This window comes from Paramisgurnus dabryanus, chromosome 22, assembly GCF_030506205.2.
Source record: "Paramisgurnus dabryanus chromosome 22, PD_genome_1.1, whole genome shotgun sequence".
NCBI lineage: Eukaryota > Metazoa > Chordata > Actinopteri > Cypriniformes > Cobitidae > Paramisgurnus > Paramisgurnus dabryanus.
This window is the reverse complement of record NC_133358.1, coordinates 7,030,729-7,050,783: the sequence shown is the minus strand read 5'-3', so window position 1 is coordinate 7,050,783 and position 20,055 is coordinate 7,030,729. Positions and strand designations below refer to the sequence as shown.

The window sequence follows — 20,055 nt, the reverse complement described above, 5'->3', positions numbered from 1 at the left end:
TTACTGGTATTGTATACTTTTTCAGGTTCATTGATGTATGAAGAAAAAAAAGATATACTTTCATTAGTATATTTGCATTGCATAACTTTTGACCAAATACTTGTATGATGTATTCTGACTTAACCTTTTTGCCATTTTGCACTTTGGATCACACTTTGTCTGTCTGTTTTGTGAGGTGGGCATTGTTATGTTATCCCCTATTTATTAAATTATAATTTGTAAATACTTTACTGTTGATGGGTAGATCATTTATTCATGTTCATGCAACAATGCTTATTATAGCATTACATTAATTATTTTAATAGGCAATATTGGGCTATATAAACAAGAACTTTGTTTAGTGCTCTTCAGCATGACTTTGTTCAAAGCTAACTCCTGAATAAAATAGCAGCCTTCTGCATGGCCAATGTTTACATATTTAGCATATTTAATTTAAACCCAATTGTTCTACACCTTTGTACACGTTATTTTCTACTGATTTAGTGTTGAAAGCGTTTTTAAAATACATAATCATGATGGTTATTTCGTGTGTCTTACCGAATGTAATATCATGTCAGCAATAACTTTAATTGAAACAATTAAACAATTGTGAAAAGCGCTATATAAATAAAAATGAATTGAATTAATTATATATGTGAAGTAAGAGAACGTCTCGGTTACGAATGTAACCCTCGTTCCCTGAAGGAAGGGAACGGAGACGTCACGTCGTGACCGACGAATTGGGAAATCGCTTAGAGAGACCAATCTGCTTCGTATACTACTAAAACGCCAATGAACTTGGCATTGAGAAATTTGCATAATGCTGGCGCCACCCCACCAGGTGCGTATATAAGCAGCAGGTGCAAATATGGAAATTAGCTTCTTTTCGCTGAGAAAGCCGGAAAGTGTGACCGGCCGATAAACAGCAGTGAGCAGCCCTGTGGCGACGGGACGTGACATCTCCATTCCCTTCCTTGAGGGAACAAGGGTTACATCTGTAACCGAGACGTTCCCTTTCAGTCGGTCACTACGACGTCACGTCGTGACCGACGAATTGGGAATCGCTACCAAAACGCCACTGAGGGCTGACCTCTTCCAGTGTCTGCGTAAAGCCCTCCGGTTCCACTTAAGGAGAAGGAGAATTAGGTTTTAAGGCAGAAGGCCGGGCACTAGATGTTCCTTTAACCCCACAGTAGTGCCAGCGACTGGGAAGCGCCCTATCTGAGCGGGATAGGAACGCTGCGGAAGCCACCACCCCGTTAAGGGCTATTGGTGGGCGAAAGTCAACCGTAGTGGAGGTAAAAAGACAGCCGTGGCTGTGTAAGCAAAGCAGTGCTCTGCTGAGGGAAACGTGGGCTAGTAGGATTAACCCCACGGAAAAATACTCACAAAGGAACCCGGTGGGATGCATTGTGGATGCCCGAGCCAAACACATAGGTTCGCGAGGATGCAGGTAGTGAAAGGCTGGCAGCGGATGCTCTGCAACATCAGGCTGCCAAGGCAGCGGAGGAGGACAAATCAAACCATTACGCATTTTTGTCCTGAAGGCCTTCCATACTGAGCTCAGTTTGGAGCAGCAGTCAGAGGCTGCAAGCCGACCTGTGAGCCTGTTCTCTGTGCTTCCCCTTACGAGGAAAGAACACGAGAGGAGACAGGCTCGACACGAACACTGTAAAATGAACGTATTAGGTGTCGCCCAACCAGCAGCTCTGCAGATGTCTGTAAGCAAGGAACCACGAGCGAGTGCCCAAAATGAGGCAACACTTCTAGTAGAGTGAGCTCTCAAATTAAATAGACACGGAATGCCCTGCAGATTATAAGCAAGGGCGATAGTATCAACTATCCAATGAGACATCCTCTGCTTAGTGACAGCTTTCCCCCTCTGCTGATCACCGTAACAAACAAAGAGCTGACCTGAGGTCCTGAGGCTTTGTGTGCGATCCACATAGAGGCGTAGAGCTCGTACGGGACATAATAAAGCCATGGTTGGGTCTGCCTCCTCCGGGGGCAGCGCTTGCAAGCTCACCACCTGATCTCTGAAGGGAGTGGTGGGAACTTTGGGCACGTAGCCTGGTCTGGGTCTCAGTGAGACAGCAGGACCAAACTGAGAATGCATGTAAATCCCCTACTCTCTTCACGGAGGCCAATGCTAGCAGGGTCAGAGTTTCATTGACAAAAACTTCAGACTCGCAGACTGCAAAGGCTCGAACGGGGGACCTGTAGGACTTCAGCACCATGGACAGGTCTCAGGAGGAATAGAGGGAGGGCACGAGGGGTTTAGCCTGCGAGCGCCTCTTAAAATCTAATAACCAAATCATGCTGGCCACTGATCTGCCGTTGATAAGTGAGTGATGAGCAGAAATAGCGGCGATATCAACTTTAATGGTGGAGGGACAGCATACGCTCCAAACGGTGTTGAAGATATGAAAGCACAATGTTAATGAGGCATTCTCGGGGGTCCTCGCGTTGCGAAGAACACCAGGTGACGAAAAGGTTCCATTTAAGCGTGTAAGCCTGTCTTGTGGACGGTGCTCGTGCCGCGTCGATGGTGTTAGATAACGCTTGCGATAAATCACTTAAACCTTGCGCACGCTCAACGACCAAACATGGAGATTCCACTGGTCGGGGCACGGGTGCCTGATGTGCCCCCTCCTTGAGAAAGAAAGTCCTTCCTCAGGGGAATCCGCCAGGGAGGGCTGTCGAGAGGAGCATTAACTCTGGAAACCAATTCCTGATCGTCCAGTAAGGCGCGACCAGTAAAAGGCTCTACTCATCCTGCCTGACCTACACAGCGTCTGTGCGATAAAGCTCACTGGAGGGAATGCGTATTTGTGCATCCCCCGCGACCAGCTGTGTGCCAACGCATCAACGCCGAGGCTACCCTCGGTTAGTGAATAAAACAGGCGACAGTGGGTATCGTCCGGCGACGCAAACAGATATATCTGCGCACGACCGCACTTCTTCCAAATTAGCTGAACCGTCTGGGGGTGGAGTTGCCATTTGCCGGGGCGAGCAGCTCAGGAAGCGCGTCTGTCACTGTAATGAGCGTACCCGGGATGTAAATGGCACGAAGGGACCTCAGATGCTTCTGACTCCAAAGGAGGAGATGACGAGCAAGATGCTACAGGTGACGAGAGCGCAAAAACCGCCTTAACGGTAAATAACGCAACAGTCGCAATGTTGTCTGTGTCGGCTAATACATCCTTCCCTTGCATCTCCATAGCGGAGCGTACAAGTCCCAGATATACAGCACACCGCTCGCGGCAGTTGGGGTGCTATGCACACCCCTGAGACTGCAAGCTCGTCATACGTGGCTGCTCATCCCGTGCTGGGGGCATCGCATGTGCTACAGAATGCCAGGAGACCCGACTCAGAGGCATATCTTGCTATCAGAAATGCTGGGTCTGACCACAGGGTAAAATAGTAATGACACGCAGGTGTAATGGTTACACGGTGTATGCCGTTGCGCCACGCTCTCCTCGAGACTCGATCGTAAAACCAATGCTGAAGCGGTCTCATATGAAGCAGCTCGAGAGGTGTCACAGCCGCAGCTGCTGCCATATATGTCCAGGAGCTTCTGAAATTGTTTCAGAGGGACCGCGTTCTTCCCTCGAACGAAACCGAGGCAAGTCAGAATTCTATTTCTAAAAGTCTATTTCCACACCGAGAAAAAAAGATCCTCTGCACGGGGCAAAGTTACTCTTTTCCCAGTTGACCTGAAGACTTAAACGAGCGAGATGCCGTAGCATTAAATCTCTGAGTTCGCGCAGCGTCTGCCGAGAACGAGCTATTATAAGCCGACGTAAATATAAGCAGAATGCGAACAACGCTCTCTCTCCAGGGTTTTAATGTCGTGTCTAGCACTTTCATGGAAACACGGGGAGAGAGAGAGAGAGAGAGACAGCTCGAATGGAGGTACTTAGTATTGATATGCCCTCCCCACGAACGCGAACGGCCTGTGGCGAGGGGAGATGGACACATGAAGTACACGTCTACAGGTCTAAGGCTGCAAACCGATCTGAACATTGAAATACGAGCCTCGGCGTTATCATCCTGAAGGATCTCATTTGGAGAGCCGGTGCGTAAATCAAATCGGTTGTAATCCGCCGCGTATTTTGGGTACTATGAGATAAAGGCTGGAAAAACCCTATCATCATCTCGGTAAGAGGGACCGGCTCGATACGTCCTTCGCCAGCAGGACATCGACTTTGCACGCAGTACATGTGCATCGGACGCTTTCACTGTAGTGAAACAAATGCCCGAGAATTTGGGGGTATGCCGGTAAATTGTATTTCGTAACCGAGGCGGATCGTGCGTAAAACCCAACGAGACGGGCTGGTGAGCTGAAGCCAAGCACCCAGGGACCGTACGAGGGGAATTAACGGCACTACCGAAGTACCCGCGGTGGGCAGCCGAGCGGGACAGGTGTGACTGCCGGTGCGTTTGCTGTGACAGCATAAACACCTACAGTATGTGTGTGTGTGACACTGACCTGAGCCTGCTGAGGGTGACGGTCGTCTGGTCTCCTGCGCGGAGAGCGCAGACTCCGGAAAAACACCCGCTGGCGATAGAGGAGAGGTAGGGTGAGCAGGTGTGTGCCCGCTCACGGCTCTCTCTGGAGAGGAAAGAGGAATGCACTCTTATGTGTGGTTAAGTGGGTACCGGCTGGACAGCCGGTGGAACATATGCAAACTAAGGATTTTCCACCCGACCCTCTACCGGGGGAAGGAGCGAATCACCGTCTCCTGAAGAGTGATCCTCTGCCACTCCGGGTCGCCCGTCTCTGGCCACTTAAACTCCTGATTTTCACGGGAAGCGGCTAAGCGGGCGGGGCGAGCTGCTGACGACCGGTTCCCCTGCGCTGCCGAGATGGGGTCCGAGGAGGGGAACGGAGGTGGCCACCGCAGGACGCCGACGGCGAGAGGCAGACTGAGGAGCTGGCGTTGGTGGACCAAGGGCAGCTCTCTTGCGCCGGGGCATAACCTAGGAGATCGCCTCAGTCTGCGCAACGGAGCTGTACGACTCCCCGGGCTTGCCGAAGAGGCCGGTCTGTGAGACAGGAGCATTCAGGAAATTGTTCTCGTCTGCGTCCGTCATGTAAGCCAGACACAGCCAAAGGTGGCGATGTTGAACCACTGTGGTGGACATCGCACGACTGAAGGTCGCGGCCTCCCTCGTAATGAGCCTGTAGCAACGTTATTGCGTGCAGGGCTGAAGCCGCCTCTCGAATGACTGTCTACAAACATGGGAGGGAAGGGTTGGGTGGTGCCGTCGGGAAAGAAAGGCACAGGAGGTGAGGACCAAGAGGCCCGAGCAGCTCCGAAGTACCAATCATATGGGCGGGACGGTTCGGGCGGAAAGGGGTTAATCTCTACAACTCTACCGTTTCCGCCGCTCGAGCGGGCACGGCCGCCATCTCCGGGACGACTCCGCCTCGGAGGGAAAAAATGGGCACCCCTCTGATGCTGCAGAAGTGACGGGACCAGAAGGATGTCCAATGGATTCGGCAGAAATCGTAGAACACGACTCTACAGTCTCCACCGGAGCCTCAACCGGCTGAGGATGAGAAGGCCGGTAGGTGGAGTACGCATCCTCCATCCTACTCAGCGTTGTGATGCGAAGAGCGTCCTGCGAGCGCTTGACAGCTGCACCATGGCGGCGTCAGCACTGCAAAGGCGCGGACGTCGTTCCCGTAGAAACGACAGTCGTCTACGCAATCCAAGAGGGTTATGCTCTCACAGAGAGAACAAAAACTCTCCACGAATGCAGCCTCGGAGTGCTCGATGCCTAAGCACGAAGACAGCGTTCGTGACCGTCACTGGAGCCCTTATACTTCTCGCATCCAAGATCGCACGGACGAAAAGCTATCCTGAAAAGGACGCTGATCTCTGAATATACGAGAGAGTGGCTGTCTTTAAAAAGACACAGAGCTCTCACGTATCACTCTTTTAGGGAAATCACTCTTTAGGTGCTCAGCTGATGATGCGCACAGGGAGAGGCAATGCACACACTAAACTCAAAACAAAAAAGATGCAGAGCAGTGGAATACTGCGAGCGTCCGCTGTGTTAGTACTGCTTGTCAATCAACTTCAGCAACCGTTCCCAGAAGAGCAAGTAGCTTCTCAGTAGCAGATAATTCCAGCTTTCGAAGCGAAAAAGCTAATTTCCATATTTGCACCTGCTGCTTATATACGCACCTGGCGGGGCGGCGCCAGCATTATGCAAATATCTCAATGCCAAGTTCATTGGCGTTTTAGTAGTATACGAAGCAGATTGGTCTCTCTGAGTGAGTTCCCAATTCGTCGGTCACGACGTGACGTCGTAGTGACCGACTGAAAGGGAACTTAAAATTAAAAAAATTATAGCTGAAAATAAGAGAACCACGCCACCATTTCCACTATTACATAAGGGAATGGGTGTGTATACCTTGTATAAACACAGCATGGACTTCATTAAGTAGAAGTTTAATTCACATCTGTGTTTCATCACAATTCATATTCGACTAGTCATGAGATGCATAACATCCAATGCGATAACACGTGCTGCCATATTTAAATTGTATTTTTAACTTTGTAAATGTCTTGTCTCTATCACAAAAAGCTATAAATATGAATAGTTTTTCTCACAAACGTATTGTTTCGTTTCGGAAGACATTTATTAATCCACTGGGTTATATATGGATTACTTTAATGATGGATGGATATACTTTTGAGCTTTTGAGTCAATGCCATTATAAAGCAAAAATATAAATACAATATATAAATGTAAAGAACCAGGAAATTATTTAATATAACTCTGTGTTCTGTTAAAAAGTAATAGATAACTTCTTGGATGACATGATGGTAAATAATCAGTCAATTTTTATTTTGGGTGGAGGAGTAATCCTTTAACTCATTCAAGTCATCAGACAGTCTTCTTGTTGCTTTGACTGAATTCATTTACAGATCAAAATCCCTGGTGGTAAATCAACACTGCTCAGTCTTATCTATTTGAGTACACTGACGATCCTGAAGGTGTGTTTAACATTAATAAAGTAATGCATAAAGTGATAATTGAACATTACTGATGATGTGTGCTGTTAACAAGGGTAAAGATAAACTAAAACAAATTAACATTTCTGTTCTGCTCCGTTTACAGTGTTAAGGAGGACTAAGGCGTATACTAGGACAGAACTAAGTGTTGTGGCCCACAGGTGAGACAAACTTTGCTACTTGGTATCTGTTAGACACGATACATTGAAGAAGGGCCCATTCATATTATACTTAAACTTGGTCCAGGACCATTTGATTTTTGGTTCATTCACACCGCCAATGATTTTCCGGAATCTGTGTTTATGCCGTAAAGACACATGATGTGTTTAAAGTCCTGCACTTGATAGGTTTTATCCACAGTGTCTGAAGGGTTGTTATTATTGGTTATTTCTCTCTGCAGAAGAGTGCATTTTTGTTTATGATAAGACTATAATGGAATGCGTGATGCACTGTTCTAGTATGCACATGAATTAACCCAATTTCAAAGTGGATATTTAAACTCCCTGAACTCTGTCCTAGTCCAGTTTGCAGACATTTCTCATCGTGAATGTAAATGTTCATTTAAACCCCCGTTTTAAAGAGCTGAACGGTATATCTTGTTGCTATGACGCACATGTATTTTGTTTAATATAAGCTCATGTGAGTGCCTGATGCGCTAGAACTGTTATGCTGCTAAATGATCTCTGCTTCAGCGTGGATAGTGACGAGCTCCCTGATCTCTGCTTCAGTCCAGTTTGCAGACCTTTGTAAAACCCTTGTTTTAAAGAGCTGAACCATAACTTCAAAACTACGCCATTGTTTCTGCGTCTCATTCACAAAGAGGGCTTTCCAGGTATCTTAGGGTAATGTTACTGGGTCCTCTTTCCTGGAACAATCCCAGAACATCTACGGCACATGTTTGCGTTCACACAAATGCCTGTCTGCCAATTTTACGGATATTTTCTGGGACCAATTTGCTGTGTGAATGAGGTTATACTTTACTCGATTATACGAACACTGATGCAAGCACTTGTTCAACACAATTGGTGGTAAGCAAGTGGGTGACTGTTATCTTTAGATATCTCTAACAATAAAATGTACAATTTTCAAGACATTTGCATTAAAGGCAGGATAGGCAGGAAGTATCTAAAAAAACCCTTTTTTTTAAAAATTTTTAAACTGTCTTTATATATCAATACATAAGTAAAATGTAAGTACTCTGAAAAAGAGAGTATAAAAATCGAGTGTCTGTAGACCTCTCACGACTGTTTTAGACACAGCTCATTTTTCCATTCACTCCACCCCTCCCTTCTGGGTTTCTTCTAAGGCCACGCCCCCAAAACACATGAACGTGCGACATCGACAGCTTTGCTGGGAGAAGGATTTACCTCAGACAAGCGGAGAGGAAGGAGTGCGGTGCATGTAATAACATCAAGTCACAATCACATGTAATAATACACCAAACTTTATCACTAGGAATATAAACAGATAGGATGGCTTTTAGTACTCACTATTAAGCCAGTGTTTTGCATGGAAGAGTTTCTGTGATGAAAGCATTGTTGACTCTGAGGACTACACCCCGCAGACAATACCGCTACCGCATCATCGACTCGAGGAAAAGCCACGTGATATTTACTCTCGTTTGTTTGCTTCGTTTATTCCTTTTTTGCCCTGTTTGCCTTCGCTGACTGGATATGCAGGTACTGTGAGTTCTGAATGCACTTTATGTGAGTTCTAAATGCACTTTCTCTGCCATACTTTTGCTCTTCCTAGAGTGCCTCGTGCACGTTCAAATCAATCAGGTGTGCGCATGTCTGGGCAGATCCCATAGCAACGGGTGGGGCCATGGTCGCAAGAGAGAGTGATATTCGCGCAAGCTAATCATTTGTTTCGTCCCGAATGGAAATAATTAGAGAGGTATAAATGAGAGGTCTACAGACACTCGAGTTTTATACTCTCTTTTTCAGAGTACTTACATTTTAATTATGCATTTGTATATAAAGACAGTTTAAACAAATTTGTAAAAAAGTTTTTTAGATAATTCCTGCCTACCCTGCCTTTAATTCCTCCTATAGCACTCATTTTAAGTATATCTGAGGATGCAAAGAAGAATTAACACTGTTTATAATGCACAGCCAGACATTCAGGAATGCAACAACACAGTAGACCAGATGTTTTATATGCTTACGTAAAGTACTGTATGCTTTGTGGGTCCACTTTTTGATTATCTATCCAATATACACGATTGTTCATGTTTGCCATAGGCACTTAAATTTAAATATAAAAATGTGATCAGTGGTGTCAAAAGTATTCATATTCATTACTCAAGTAGAAGTATAGATACTAGGGTTTAAAAAGACTTTTGTAGAAGTTGAAGTATCAACTCAAGCTTTTTACTCAAGTAAAAGTGAAAAAGTACTGGTTTGAAAACTACTTAAAGTATAAAAGTAAAAGTAATGTAAGGAAAAAAATGTCATTACGGAGAAAAGCCCATAGGCCGCGCCACAGGGGCCTATTGTGCACTACCCTATCTCCTCTAAAAAACGTTTCTAAAGGCCATAATAATTATAGTGTTATATTTAAAATGTTAATGTAAAAAAATTTGGGATGGACTAGGGCCAGGGGTAGGCAACGTCAGTCCTGGAGTGTCGATGTCCTGCAGATTTTAGCTCCAACCCTTATAAAACCTTGGCTACCTGTAGTTTCAGGTGACTTTATAGACCTTTATTAGTTTGTTCAGGTCTGCTTGATTAGACCTGGAGCTAAACACTGCAGGACATCGGCACTCCATGTTGCCTACCCCTGCACTAGTCTATCTGTTTCAACCACATACGGTATATGCCCATTAAAAATGAACGCATTTCAATACAATGCAAACAAATACATTAAAGCAGTGGTTCTCAAACTGGGGGTCGTGAGATGGTGCCAGGGGCCCCAGTTTTATAATATTTTATGAAATACATTACTTTATTATAAATTCTGTGTAACTTAACCTCAGAAAAATAAGGCTACTAAACAAAAGCAATACATTGTATAATTTAATATGTTTTGTTTAATTAAAATGTTAAGTTTAAAAAAAAAAAAAAGGTTTGATAATCACTGCATTAAAGAACCATGTATGTGTACTACTGAGCATTAACATGTGTTCCATAGAGAAGAAGATATGATAACTACTTCAAGTAATATTGTAATGGTGCAAAAAGTCAAACTTCAGAGCAGGGCCGCTGGTGGCCAAACTTTTACAGTGGTGCCCTCTTTAGTTAAAAAAAAAACAACAAAATCACACACAACTATAGTATGTGTTAGAATAGAAATATGCTATTGTTATCATTTATAATTGTATTTTGACAGCAACACAAATTACAATTATACAAAATGCAATTATATAATATAGCCTATATTTCTGCATCTGTACTTGTGTAGCTAATGGACTTTAGTATACTTTACTTTAGTCAGTATAAATCCAAGCAATTTTGGAAGATTACTAAATGTCTTTCTTGTAAGTAGAAACAGGTTTAAGGAAACAGCTGATGTCTATTAACAAAAGCAAAAGTTTGTATGATTATTTGTTTGATTGATTTAACACTCAAGCATTCAGCTAAGTAGGTTTTGTTAATGCAAATAAAATTTAGGGTAGTTATAAGCATATACAAAACAACAGATGTCTTTAGCATAGATATATTTGCCATGCTTCAAAACGCAATGCAGCACAATGTCATTTAAGTTGAACAACTGAAGTTACATGATATAAATTGGTATTGTTACACTATCTAAATCACACAGATGAGTTGGTGTCAGCAGCCAGCTATACATTTACACAGGCTTGTGAATGTGAACTGACCTGAAAGTGATGCGCGAGTTTTATTTCGTACTTTTCCATTTGAAGACAGAATGCCGCGTTCTGTTACTGTACAAACGGATGGCGGATGATATCAAAGCATCGCGAGAGCAAACTGCTCCGCATGCTTTCTAATCGCTCTCGCGGTTCTTTTATGTTTATCTTTGCAGCACTTAGCGAACAAACTTTTGATCATCTGCAGTCAGCTGGGGGGGCGGGGTTTGGTACAAACCAATAGGGTGTCGGAATGGTGTATGTATATACTTCTTATCCAACCACAATCGCATTCATCTGGATGACGCAATTTATCAAGATAGGTTTTTTTTAACGATGACAAGCCGGAATGTAAAAAAAAGAAAACAAGCCGAAATTAAAAGAAGTAACGAGGCGATTTTTAAAATGTAAGGAGTAGAAAGTACAGATAATTGCGTGAAAATGTAAGGAGTAGAAGTAAAAAGTTGTCTGAAAAATTATTACTCCAGTAAAGTATAGATACCCAAAAGATCTACTTAAGTAAGGTAACGAAGTATACTTCGTTACTTGACACCTCTGATGTTATGGTAAGTCTTTTAGTTATGGGCAAATAAGGACAAGTTAAATTAGTTGTAGCCTATTGCAGATGTCCGCCCAAAGAATATTAAATAAAAGATTTAAATTACTAACTGGTTACCAACATAAAACTTTCAATCCATTACGTTGTCACGACGTGCCCACGACAGGCAGATTACGTTGCGAAGTTACGTGCAGGCGACGAATCCAGGAATTTCATTTTCCGGTCGCCACGACGTAACTCGGTTCGTCGCCACGACGTAAGTTTGGTCATCATATTACGTCGACGTTACGTAACAGTTACGTATTTGTGTTAGCTGGGGTGTGCAGTGGAAAGGCGGCTTAAGAGGTGTTTTTTGTCTTGTAATTTTTAGGAGGCTGTACGGCATCTGAGGCACACTGAAGGCGCTATAAACCAGAGCAAAGGTAACGTTACGATTTAAAGAATATGTTTTTATTCTTGTATAAGGAAATAGATACGTTAATAGATCAGAGCTTAAAACCGCACATTTTGTTTTCACAGACTAACGTCGCCTCATAACAAAGCCGTGACCTCCGGTTTGCTTGGGGCTATTTCAGCAAGTCCAGATTTACTGCTGAGAATGACGACATTGTTTGTAAGTATAACTTCTAATGTTTTTCCTCATTTCTTGTTTAATTGTACCGTGACTCTTTTTATTAATACCAGTCTCATTTAATTGTTTTCCAGCTGCTCGTAAGACGTATTATTAGTCGGTACGCCGGAGTTTCAGATACAAACAACCTGAACTCGCATCGCAGGCGGAAAATGCGAAAAGTTTAGCTCGGAGTCGATCCAGAAGAAAAAGGGTAAGATTTATTATATTAGATCAGTTTTTTGTCAATGTGAGTATTTTTCAGGTCATTTATTGTCTTTATTGATTGTATTACAGTTGCTGGAAGCGAGACGAAGTGTGCTGGCTGAGGATGAGATGGACATTTGGAAGTGCGCCACCATAGATCTCATATCTGATGAGGAAGACCGCATTGTTGGCGGGGTGTCTGGATGGATTGTGCGGCCACCGCCCTCTCGCAGCCTGGAACTCTCCGAGCTCTGTGCCACGCTGCAATCCAGATTAGATGCGATACCAAAGTACAGGGCAACTCACCATATACGCCTGAAAAAGTGACTTTTTTTACAAAGTTTAAGATTTTTGGGGATCTTTCCCGAAAGTCCTAGGCACTTTTTGAAGTGTTTGGAGAACAATATAAGAGACATTATGCTGCTTTGTACATAGTTGTGTGTTTATAAATAAAGCTCTTTCTTTGAATAAACAGCTGTATGTTTATAAATAAACCTCTTTGTTTTCTCTTATATTCCTTGATGTTGTGAATAATGTAGTACATAGCACAATGACATTAATATGAAGAGTTTGGTTCCAAAACGCAATAAATCCATTTTGACAAATTTCGGTAAAAACGTGTTTTCTATACCAAGAAAGTGACAAGATGAAAACCACAATTTTCTGTTACAAACTTTCACATAGCATCTTTAGGTTATAAAAACATAAAAAATTCAAATCCATAACTTGATTTTCAAAGATTTATTATAAAAACTGATTCTTTTTTCCACAAAATGCAATAACTCCATGACAAGTTTTTATTCAAAATGCTATAAATCTATTGAACCAATCGCCTATATAAATGTGCATTCATCTTTGCCATGCTATATTCATTTAGTTGACTAGTTGTACACACTAATTAAAAATATAAACATTAATGTCATTAATCAAAACTTACTTTGTCATATTAAGAACACTGTCATTGCTACGGTTATAATTGGGACGTCGTCGCTTAATGTTTTTCACAGCAATCAGCTGTAAAATGTTTTGGTCCTACTCGATTTTCGTTGACTTTGAGTAAAATTATGGAAAGTTTTTCATAAGATCTCCTGGGGTCAATGTGTTATCATGACAGAAACTTGATGCTGTCGGCCCGGGCAAACAAGCACCTGTCTCTCGAGTGCCTCTCGCAGAAATTATTAGATGTTGATGGCTTACGTTTCTTTCCCGTCACAGAAAACCATCACAGGTTTATCAATGCTATTAAAGTATTATTTTGTTTGTTGATCACAAAGTACAAAGTAGATGAGCAAAACTAGGACTCTGTGTACTCCACGCGCCGCCATTGTTGGTTTACATTGCGTGAATGGTGCGCTGTAATTTCTGGAGCGGATTTATTGCGTTCTGTAAAAAAGGAGGAGTGGCGTTTATTGCGTTTTGGGAAAAAAGGGAGAAAAGATGACAGAATAACACGGCGGATATTGGATTTTGCGTAAAATTAAGAATTTACTTTTTAATACTGACCTGTTAAAATACTGATTCTGGCAGTAACTCATTTTTTTCAAAAATGCCGTTTATTGCGTTTTGGAACCAAACTCTTCATATATAAAAAATGATTATAACATAAATTATTTATTATTATTATTATTAATATTATTATTATTGGGGTTTACATTTATAATGAGCCACGGTGCCCAATAACCCCCCTCTTTAGAGTAACGGCCCGACTTGAATTTACTCACTCGGTACTGGCTGAAGCCACTACTTTTAAACAAGAAAAATCCCTTGTGATTGGCTTGAAGTGATCTGCCAACCATTCACGGGGAATTTTACTTGATTAAAAGTTGTGGCTTCAGCCAATACTGAGTGATTACATTCAAGTGGGCCGTTACTCTAGTTTTGCTGCTATTCACATGCTAATTAGGCCAGAGACGCTCTACCTGGCCGGAAGAGGTTTCGCTGCTATTCATATGCTAATTAGAGGCATCGCACCCGCGCGGGGCTCTCCACCTACGTCATGGTTCGTTTATGACAATATGTGACACAGACAAACGTGAAGCTCGCTGCCTGTAAATTGAGGAAAGCTGCCGAAAATTAGGGAGATTTTCGGGAGCCTACAGGCACTTACAGGGATGAAAATCCCACTTTTCATGCAGTGGATCAACCTTCAAGCCACAAGTAAAACGTGTCTATAAGATGTTCTGAAGCAGAGATATAAGGCTTTGTTTATTCCGTTGCTAGGGTACTAAGTTTGGTTGCTAGGCAGAAAATCGGCATCCCATAATGATTACACTTCAAGCCACAAGTAAAACGGTCCAACTCCCGTGTCTCCAAGATGTTCTGATACGGAGATATAAGGCTTTGTTTGTTGTGTTGCTAGGGTGCTCATATTTGGTTGCTAGGGGCGTGGCTAAATAACTCTGTAAGGATCCTAAGAGACTGATTGGATGCCTGAGTAAAATGAGCCCACCCCCATGTCTCTATGGCAGTGTAATGCAAAGATATCCATCTGGGCATTTTATAATGGCAGTCTATGGGAGATGTTGCTAGGGTGCCCAAAATGGTTGCTAGGGGCGTGGCTTAATAGCTTTGGAGAAATCCTGAAAGACTGATTGGATGCCTGAGTAAAATGATCCCACCCCCATGTCTCTGCGACACTCTGAAGTGAAGATATTCCATCTGGGATGCTTTTATTCCCTTATATGGGCGTGCTTCCTGCCCCATTATAAGTCAATGGAAAATTTTGGGGGCCTCTTACAACCCAGGGGTACAGCTTATACCCCATTGTGATGTAAGTTCTTACAGAGCCTGTCAGCCTCTTCAACTGTGATAACCCACAAGTTTCTACAAATTTCTCGTTCGCAGCTATGACCCGTCAAAGTTTGTTGTAATGTTAAGTCAATGGAAATTTTGGGGTGTTTGAGCGCCCCGTTTAGGAATTCGGTAGGTCCCATCAGTTAGAAAAGTCATAGCATAAATCTACGGACCAGTCTTAAAAGTTTTGTAAAGTTTGGTGGGTGTTGCTTGAAAGCTCTAGGAGGAGTTACAGTCAGAAAAAGTGGGGGAGCATAAGAATAATAACTAGATAGGTACATTTCCTGAAGAAAATGTGAGTGGTGCTTGCCGTGGCAAATTTCGGGGGACAATTTATGATTATACTCCAAGCCAAAAGTAAAACGGTCCAACCCCTGTGTCTCTACGATGTTCTGATGCAGAGATATAAGGGTTTGTTTATTTGGTTGCTAGGGTACTGTATTTGGTTGCTAGGGAAAAAATTGGCATCCACTAGTGATTACACTCCAAGTCAGAAGTCAAACGGTCCAACCCTCATGTCTCTATGATGTTCTGATGCGGAGATATAAGGCTTGTAAATTTTGTGTCTGTGTGTAGTTGTGTGTCTATGTGTAGTTGTGTGTAGTTGTGTGTCTGTGTGTAGTTGTGTGGTTGTGTGTCTGTGTGTAGTTGTGTGTGTGTTTGTGCTATTGAGTGAGTTTTGTGAGACAGAGATAGACTGAGAGAGGTTGAGAGATGATGTAATGTATTTGTATGAATGAGAGTTGACAGTTAGAATTTGAAAATAAACACTCAGCCTAAACATTCTATGAATGTAAGTCTATGGGACTTTTTTGGGATGTTTGATCGGACGGTTTAGGGGAACCGTAAGTCCGATCCCTTAGAAAAGATATAGCAACTCCAGTCAGATCAGACTCAAGGTCTGTGCAAAGTTTGGTGGCTGTAGCTTGAAAGCTCTAGGAGGAGTTAGAGTTAGAAATTTGTAGCTCAGAAGAAAAAGAAGAACTAGATAGGTACATTTCCTGAAGAAAATGTGAGTGGTGCTTGCCGTGGCAACATTCTGGGGAACATATATGATTATACTCCAAGCCAAAAGTAAAACGATCCAACTCCTGTGTCTCTACGATGTTCTGATGCTGAGATATAAGGCTTTGTTTACTCTGTTGCTATGGTACTGTATTTGGTTGCTAGGGAAAAAATTGGCATCCCATAATGATTACACTCTGAGTCACGAGTCAAACGGTCCAACCCCCGTGTCTCTACGATGTTCTGATGCTGAGATATAAGGCTTTGTTTACTCTGTTGCTAGGGTACTGTATTTGTTTGCTAGGGAAAAAATTGGCATCCCATAATGATTACACTCTGAGTCACGAGTCAAACGGTCCAACCCCCGTGTCTCTACGATGTTCTGATGCGGAGATATAAGGCTTTGTTTACTCTGTTGCTAGGGTACTGTATTTGGTTGCTAGGGCAAAAATTGGCATCCCATAATGATTACACTCTGAGTCACGAGTCAAACGGTCCAACACCTGTGTCTCTACGATGTTCTGATGCGGAGATATAAGGCTTTGTTTACTCTGTTGCTAGGGTACTGTATTTGGTTGCTAGGGCAAAAATTGGCATCCCATAATGATTACACTCTGAGTCACGAGTCAAACGGTCCAACCCCCGTGTCTCTACGATGTTCTGATGCGGAGATATAAGGCTTTGTTTACTCTGTTGCTAGGGTACTGTATTTGGTTGCTAGGGAAAAAATTGGCATCCCATAATGATTACACTCTGAGTCACGAGTCAAACGGTCCAACCCCAGTGTCTCTACGATGTTCTGATGCCGAGATATAACTGTTTGAATTTTAAGTTGCTAGGGTGCTCAAAAGTGGTTGCTAGGGGCGTGGCTTAATACCTATGTAAGGATCCTGAGAGACTGATTGGGTGCCTGAGTAAAATGAGCCCACCCCCATGTCTCTGTGACAATGTGATGCAAAGATATCCATCTGGGCATTTTATAATGGCAGTCTATGGGAGATGTTGCTAGGGTGCCCAAAATTTTTGCTAGGGGCGTGGCTTAATAGCTCTGGGATGATCCTGAGAGACTGATTGGATGCCCGAGTGAAATGAGCCCACCCACTTATCTCTATGACACTGTAAAGCAAAGATATCCCATCTGGAACTGTTTTATTCCCTTATATGGGCATGTTTCCTGCCCCATTATAAGTCAATGGGAATTTTTGGGTGCCTCTTACACCCCAGGGGTACAACTTACACCCCATTGTGATCCATGTTCTTACAGAGCCTACCACCCTCTTCAAATGTTGTAACCCACATGTTTCTATAAAATCCTCTAGCGGAGCTATGACCTGTCAAAGTTGGGCGCAATGTTAAGTCAATGGGATTTTTCGGGTGGTTTTTTGCCCCCCTTTCAGAAATCCTGCACCCGATCCCTTATAAAAGTCATAGCACACCTCTCCTCAATAATCCGGTCGATTTGAGCCCTCTTTCGTGGGACTACGTTAAACCGTGCGGGACGAGTTACGCGCCGAAAAAGTGTCCAGAAAAAGAAGAATAATAATTATAAACTAGATAGGTACATTTCCTGAAGAAAATGTGAAGTGGTGCTTGCCGTGGCAAATTTCGGGGGACAATATATGATTATACTCCAAGCCAAAAGTAAAACAATTCAACCCACATGTCTTTACGATATTCTGATGCGAAGATATAAGGCTTTGTTTATTCGGTTGCTAGGGTACTGTATTTGGTTGCTAAGGAAAAAAATGGCATCCACTAGTGATTACCCTCTGAGTCACGAGTCAAACGATCCAACCCCCGTGTCTCTACGATGTTCTGATGCGGAGATATAAGGCTTTGTTTACTCTGTTGCTAGGGTACTGTATTTGGTTGCTAGGGAAAAAAATGGCATCCACTAGTGATTACCCTCCGAGTCACGAGTCAAACGGTCCAAACCCCGTGTCTCTACGATGTTCTGATGCGGAGATATAAGGCTTTGTTTACTCTGTTGCTAGGGTACTGTATTTGGTTGCTAGGGGAAAAAAATGGCATCCACTAGTGATTACCCTCCGAGTCACGAGTCAAACGGTCCAACCCTCGTATCTCTACGATGTTCTGATGCGAAGATATAAGGCTTTGTTTACTCTGTTGCTAGGGTACTGTATTTGGTTGCTAGGGAAAAAAATTGCATCCACTAGTGATTACCCTCCGAGTCATGAGTCAAACGGTCCAACCCCCGTGTCTCTACGATGTTCTGATGCGGAGATATAAGGCTTTGTTTACTCTGTTGCTAGGGTACTGTATTTGGTTGCTAGGGGAAAAAATGGCATCCACTAGTGATTACCCTCCGAGTCACGAGTCAAACGGTCCAACCCCCATGTCTCTACGATGTTCTGATTAGGGCTGTCACTTTTCGTTCGAAAATCGATTGCACAATCGATCGGACCAACCAAAAAAAGTTTCGAAAACGAAAATAGGCAATCGATTTTAACCAAATATGTACACTATTAATTTTAAAAGAATTAAACGGTTAAAAATATAGATATAACAAAACTCACAAACAAGCAGAAAAAGAAAATAAATAATTCCGAAAGTGCAGTAGGTGTGCGAAAGCTAGACAGAAAATACCCAGCAATTTTACGCACCTATAGTTTCACGCTTTCAATCGCTGCATCTAGTGTTTTGCAAAGAAAATGGAGGACAACGTCAATAAACCTGTGCAACACGAGAGAGCGTCGAAATTGTGACGTTACAGGAGATGAAGGAGTTATGACAAGGAGCCACCCTTGCGAGCTGACAGCGACCCGCTTTTGTGATGGAAGATTGGCAGTACGAAATACGCAGCTGGCAACGAAGTACCCGAGTTTCCCTGGGACATCAGTGTGGTCGGAGTGCGTCTTCTCAACAGATGGACATATAGTGAATGAAAAACGCTCTGCTCTTGACCCCTAAAAAATGTTGATCGACTTGTTTTCCTGACCAATAATTTGTAATGGCTATAGCCTTTTTGCGCATTTCATTATGCCTGCCTAGTGCCGCCTAAGTGTCGGTTACGTTTAATAAAAAATACACAGCATGTTCTCAACTTCAAGTAAGTCTATTTAAAGTTTCATTTTTGAACAGTTGTTTGAAATGGATCGAATCATTATTTAAAATAGTTTTTTAATTGCCTAAATCATAAAAGCAGCCGGTTGAAGCCTGCAGTAATGTTTTTCATTTATGGCAGCAGTCCACTCTGCATATTTTTTTAGAGAATGTTGCACTACTGTTGCTGTTTTTTATTCTGCACGAAACTTAATGACAATGAATTAGAAATATTGCTGACTTGTGCGTTTCAGGCGCTCTCTTTACTGTTATTTGGCGTTGAAAATGGAAACGTCTTTTTAGACATGGAAAATCGATTTTACAATCGATTCAATGAACACTTATATATTAAAAATCGAAAATGATTTTTCACAAAAGTGACAGCCCTAGTTCTGATGTGGAGATATAAGGCTTTGTTTACTCTGTTGCTAGGGTACTGTATTTGGTTGCTAGGGGCGTGGCTTGGGAGTGGCCAATGATGTGCCCAGTGATTACACTCCGAGTCACAAGTAAAACGGTCCAACCCCCGTGTCTCTACGATGTTCTGATGCGGAGATATAAGGCTTTGTTTACTCTGTTGCTAGGGTACTGTATTTGGTTGCTAGGGGCGTGGCTTGGTAGTGGCCAATTATGTGCCCAGTGATTACACTCCGAGTCACAAGTAAAACGGTCCAACCCCCGTGTCTCTACGATGTTCTGATGCGGAGATATAAGGCTTTGTTTACTCTGTTGCTAGGGTACTGTATTTGGTTGCTAGGGGCGTGGCTTGGGAGTGGCCAATGATGTGCCCAGTGATTACACTCCGAGTCACAAGTAAAACGGTCCAAACCCCGTGTCTCTACGATGTTCTGATGCGGATATATAAGGCTTTGTTTATTCGGTTGCTAGGGTGCTCAAATTTGGTTGCTAGGGGCGTGGCTTGGAAGTGGCCAATGATGTGCCCAATTGTTACACCCCTAGTCACAAGTAAAACGGTCCAACCCCCGTGTCTCTACGA

At 43.1% G+C, this 20,055-nt stretch overlaps 1 long non-coding RNA gene across 1 annotated transcript; it reads left to right on the top strand.

The window, feature by feature from the left end:
- The first annotated feature begins 6,805 nt into the window (after positions 1-6,805).
- LOC135785317 (uncharacterized) lies at positions 6,806-12,612 on the top strand. The gene is made up of 5 exons (XR_010546557.2): positions 6,806-7,171; positions 11,751-11,802; positions 11,900-11,993; positions 12,086-12,204; positions 12,288-12,612. It is a non-coding gene; the product is annotated as an uncharacterized lncRNA (long non-coding RNA).
- Positions 12,613-20,055: the final 7,443 nt, after the last annotated feature.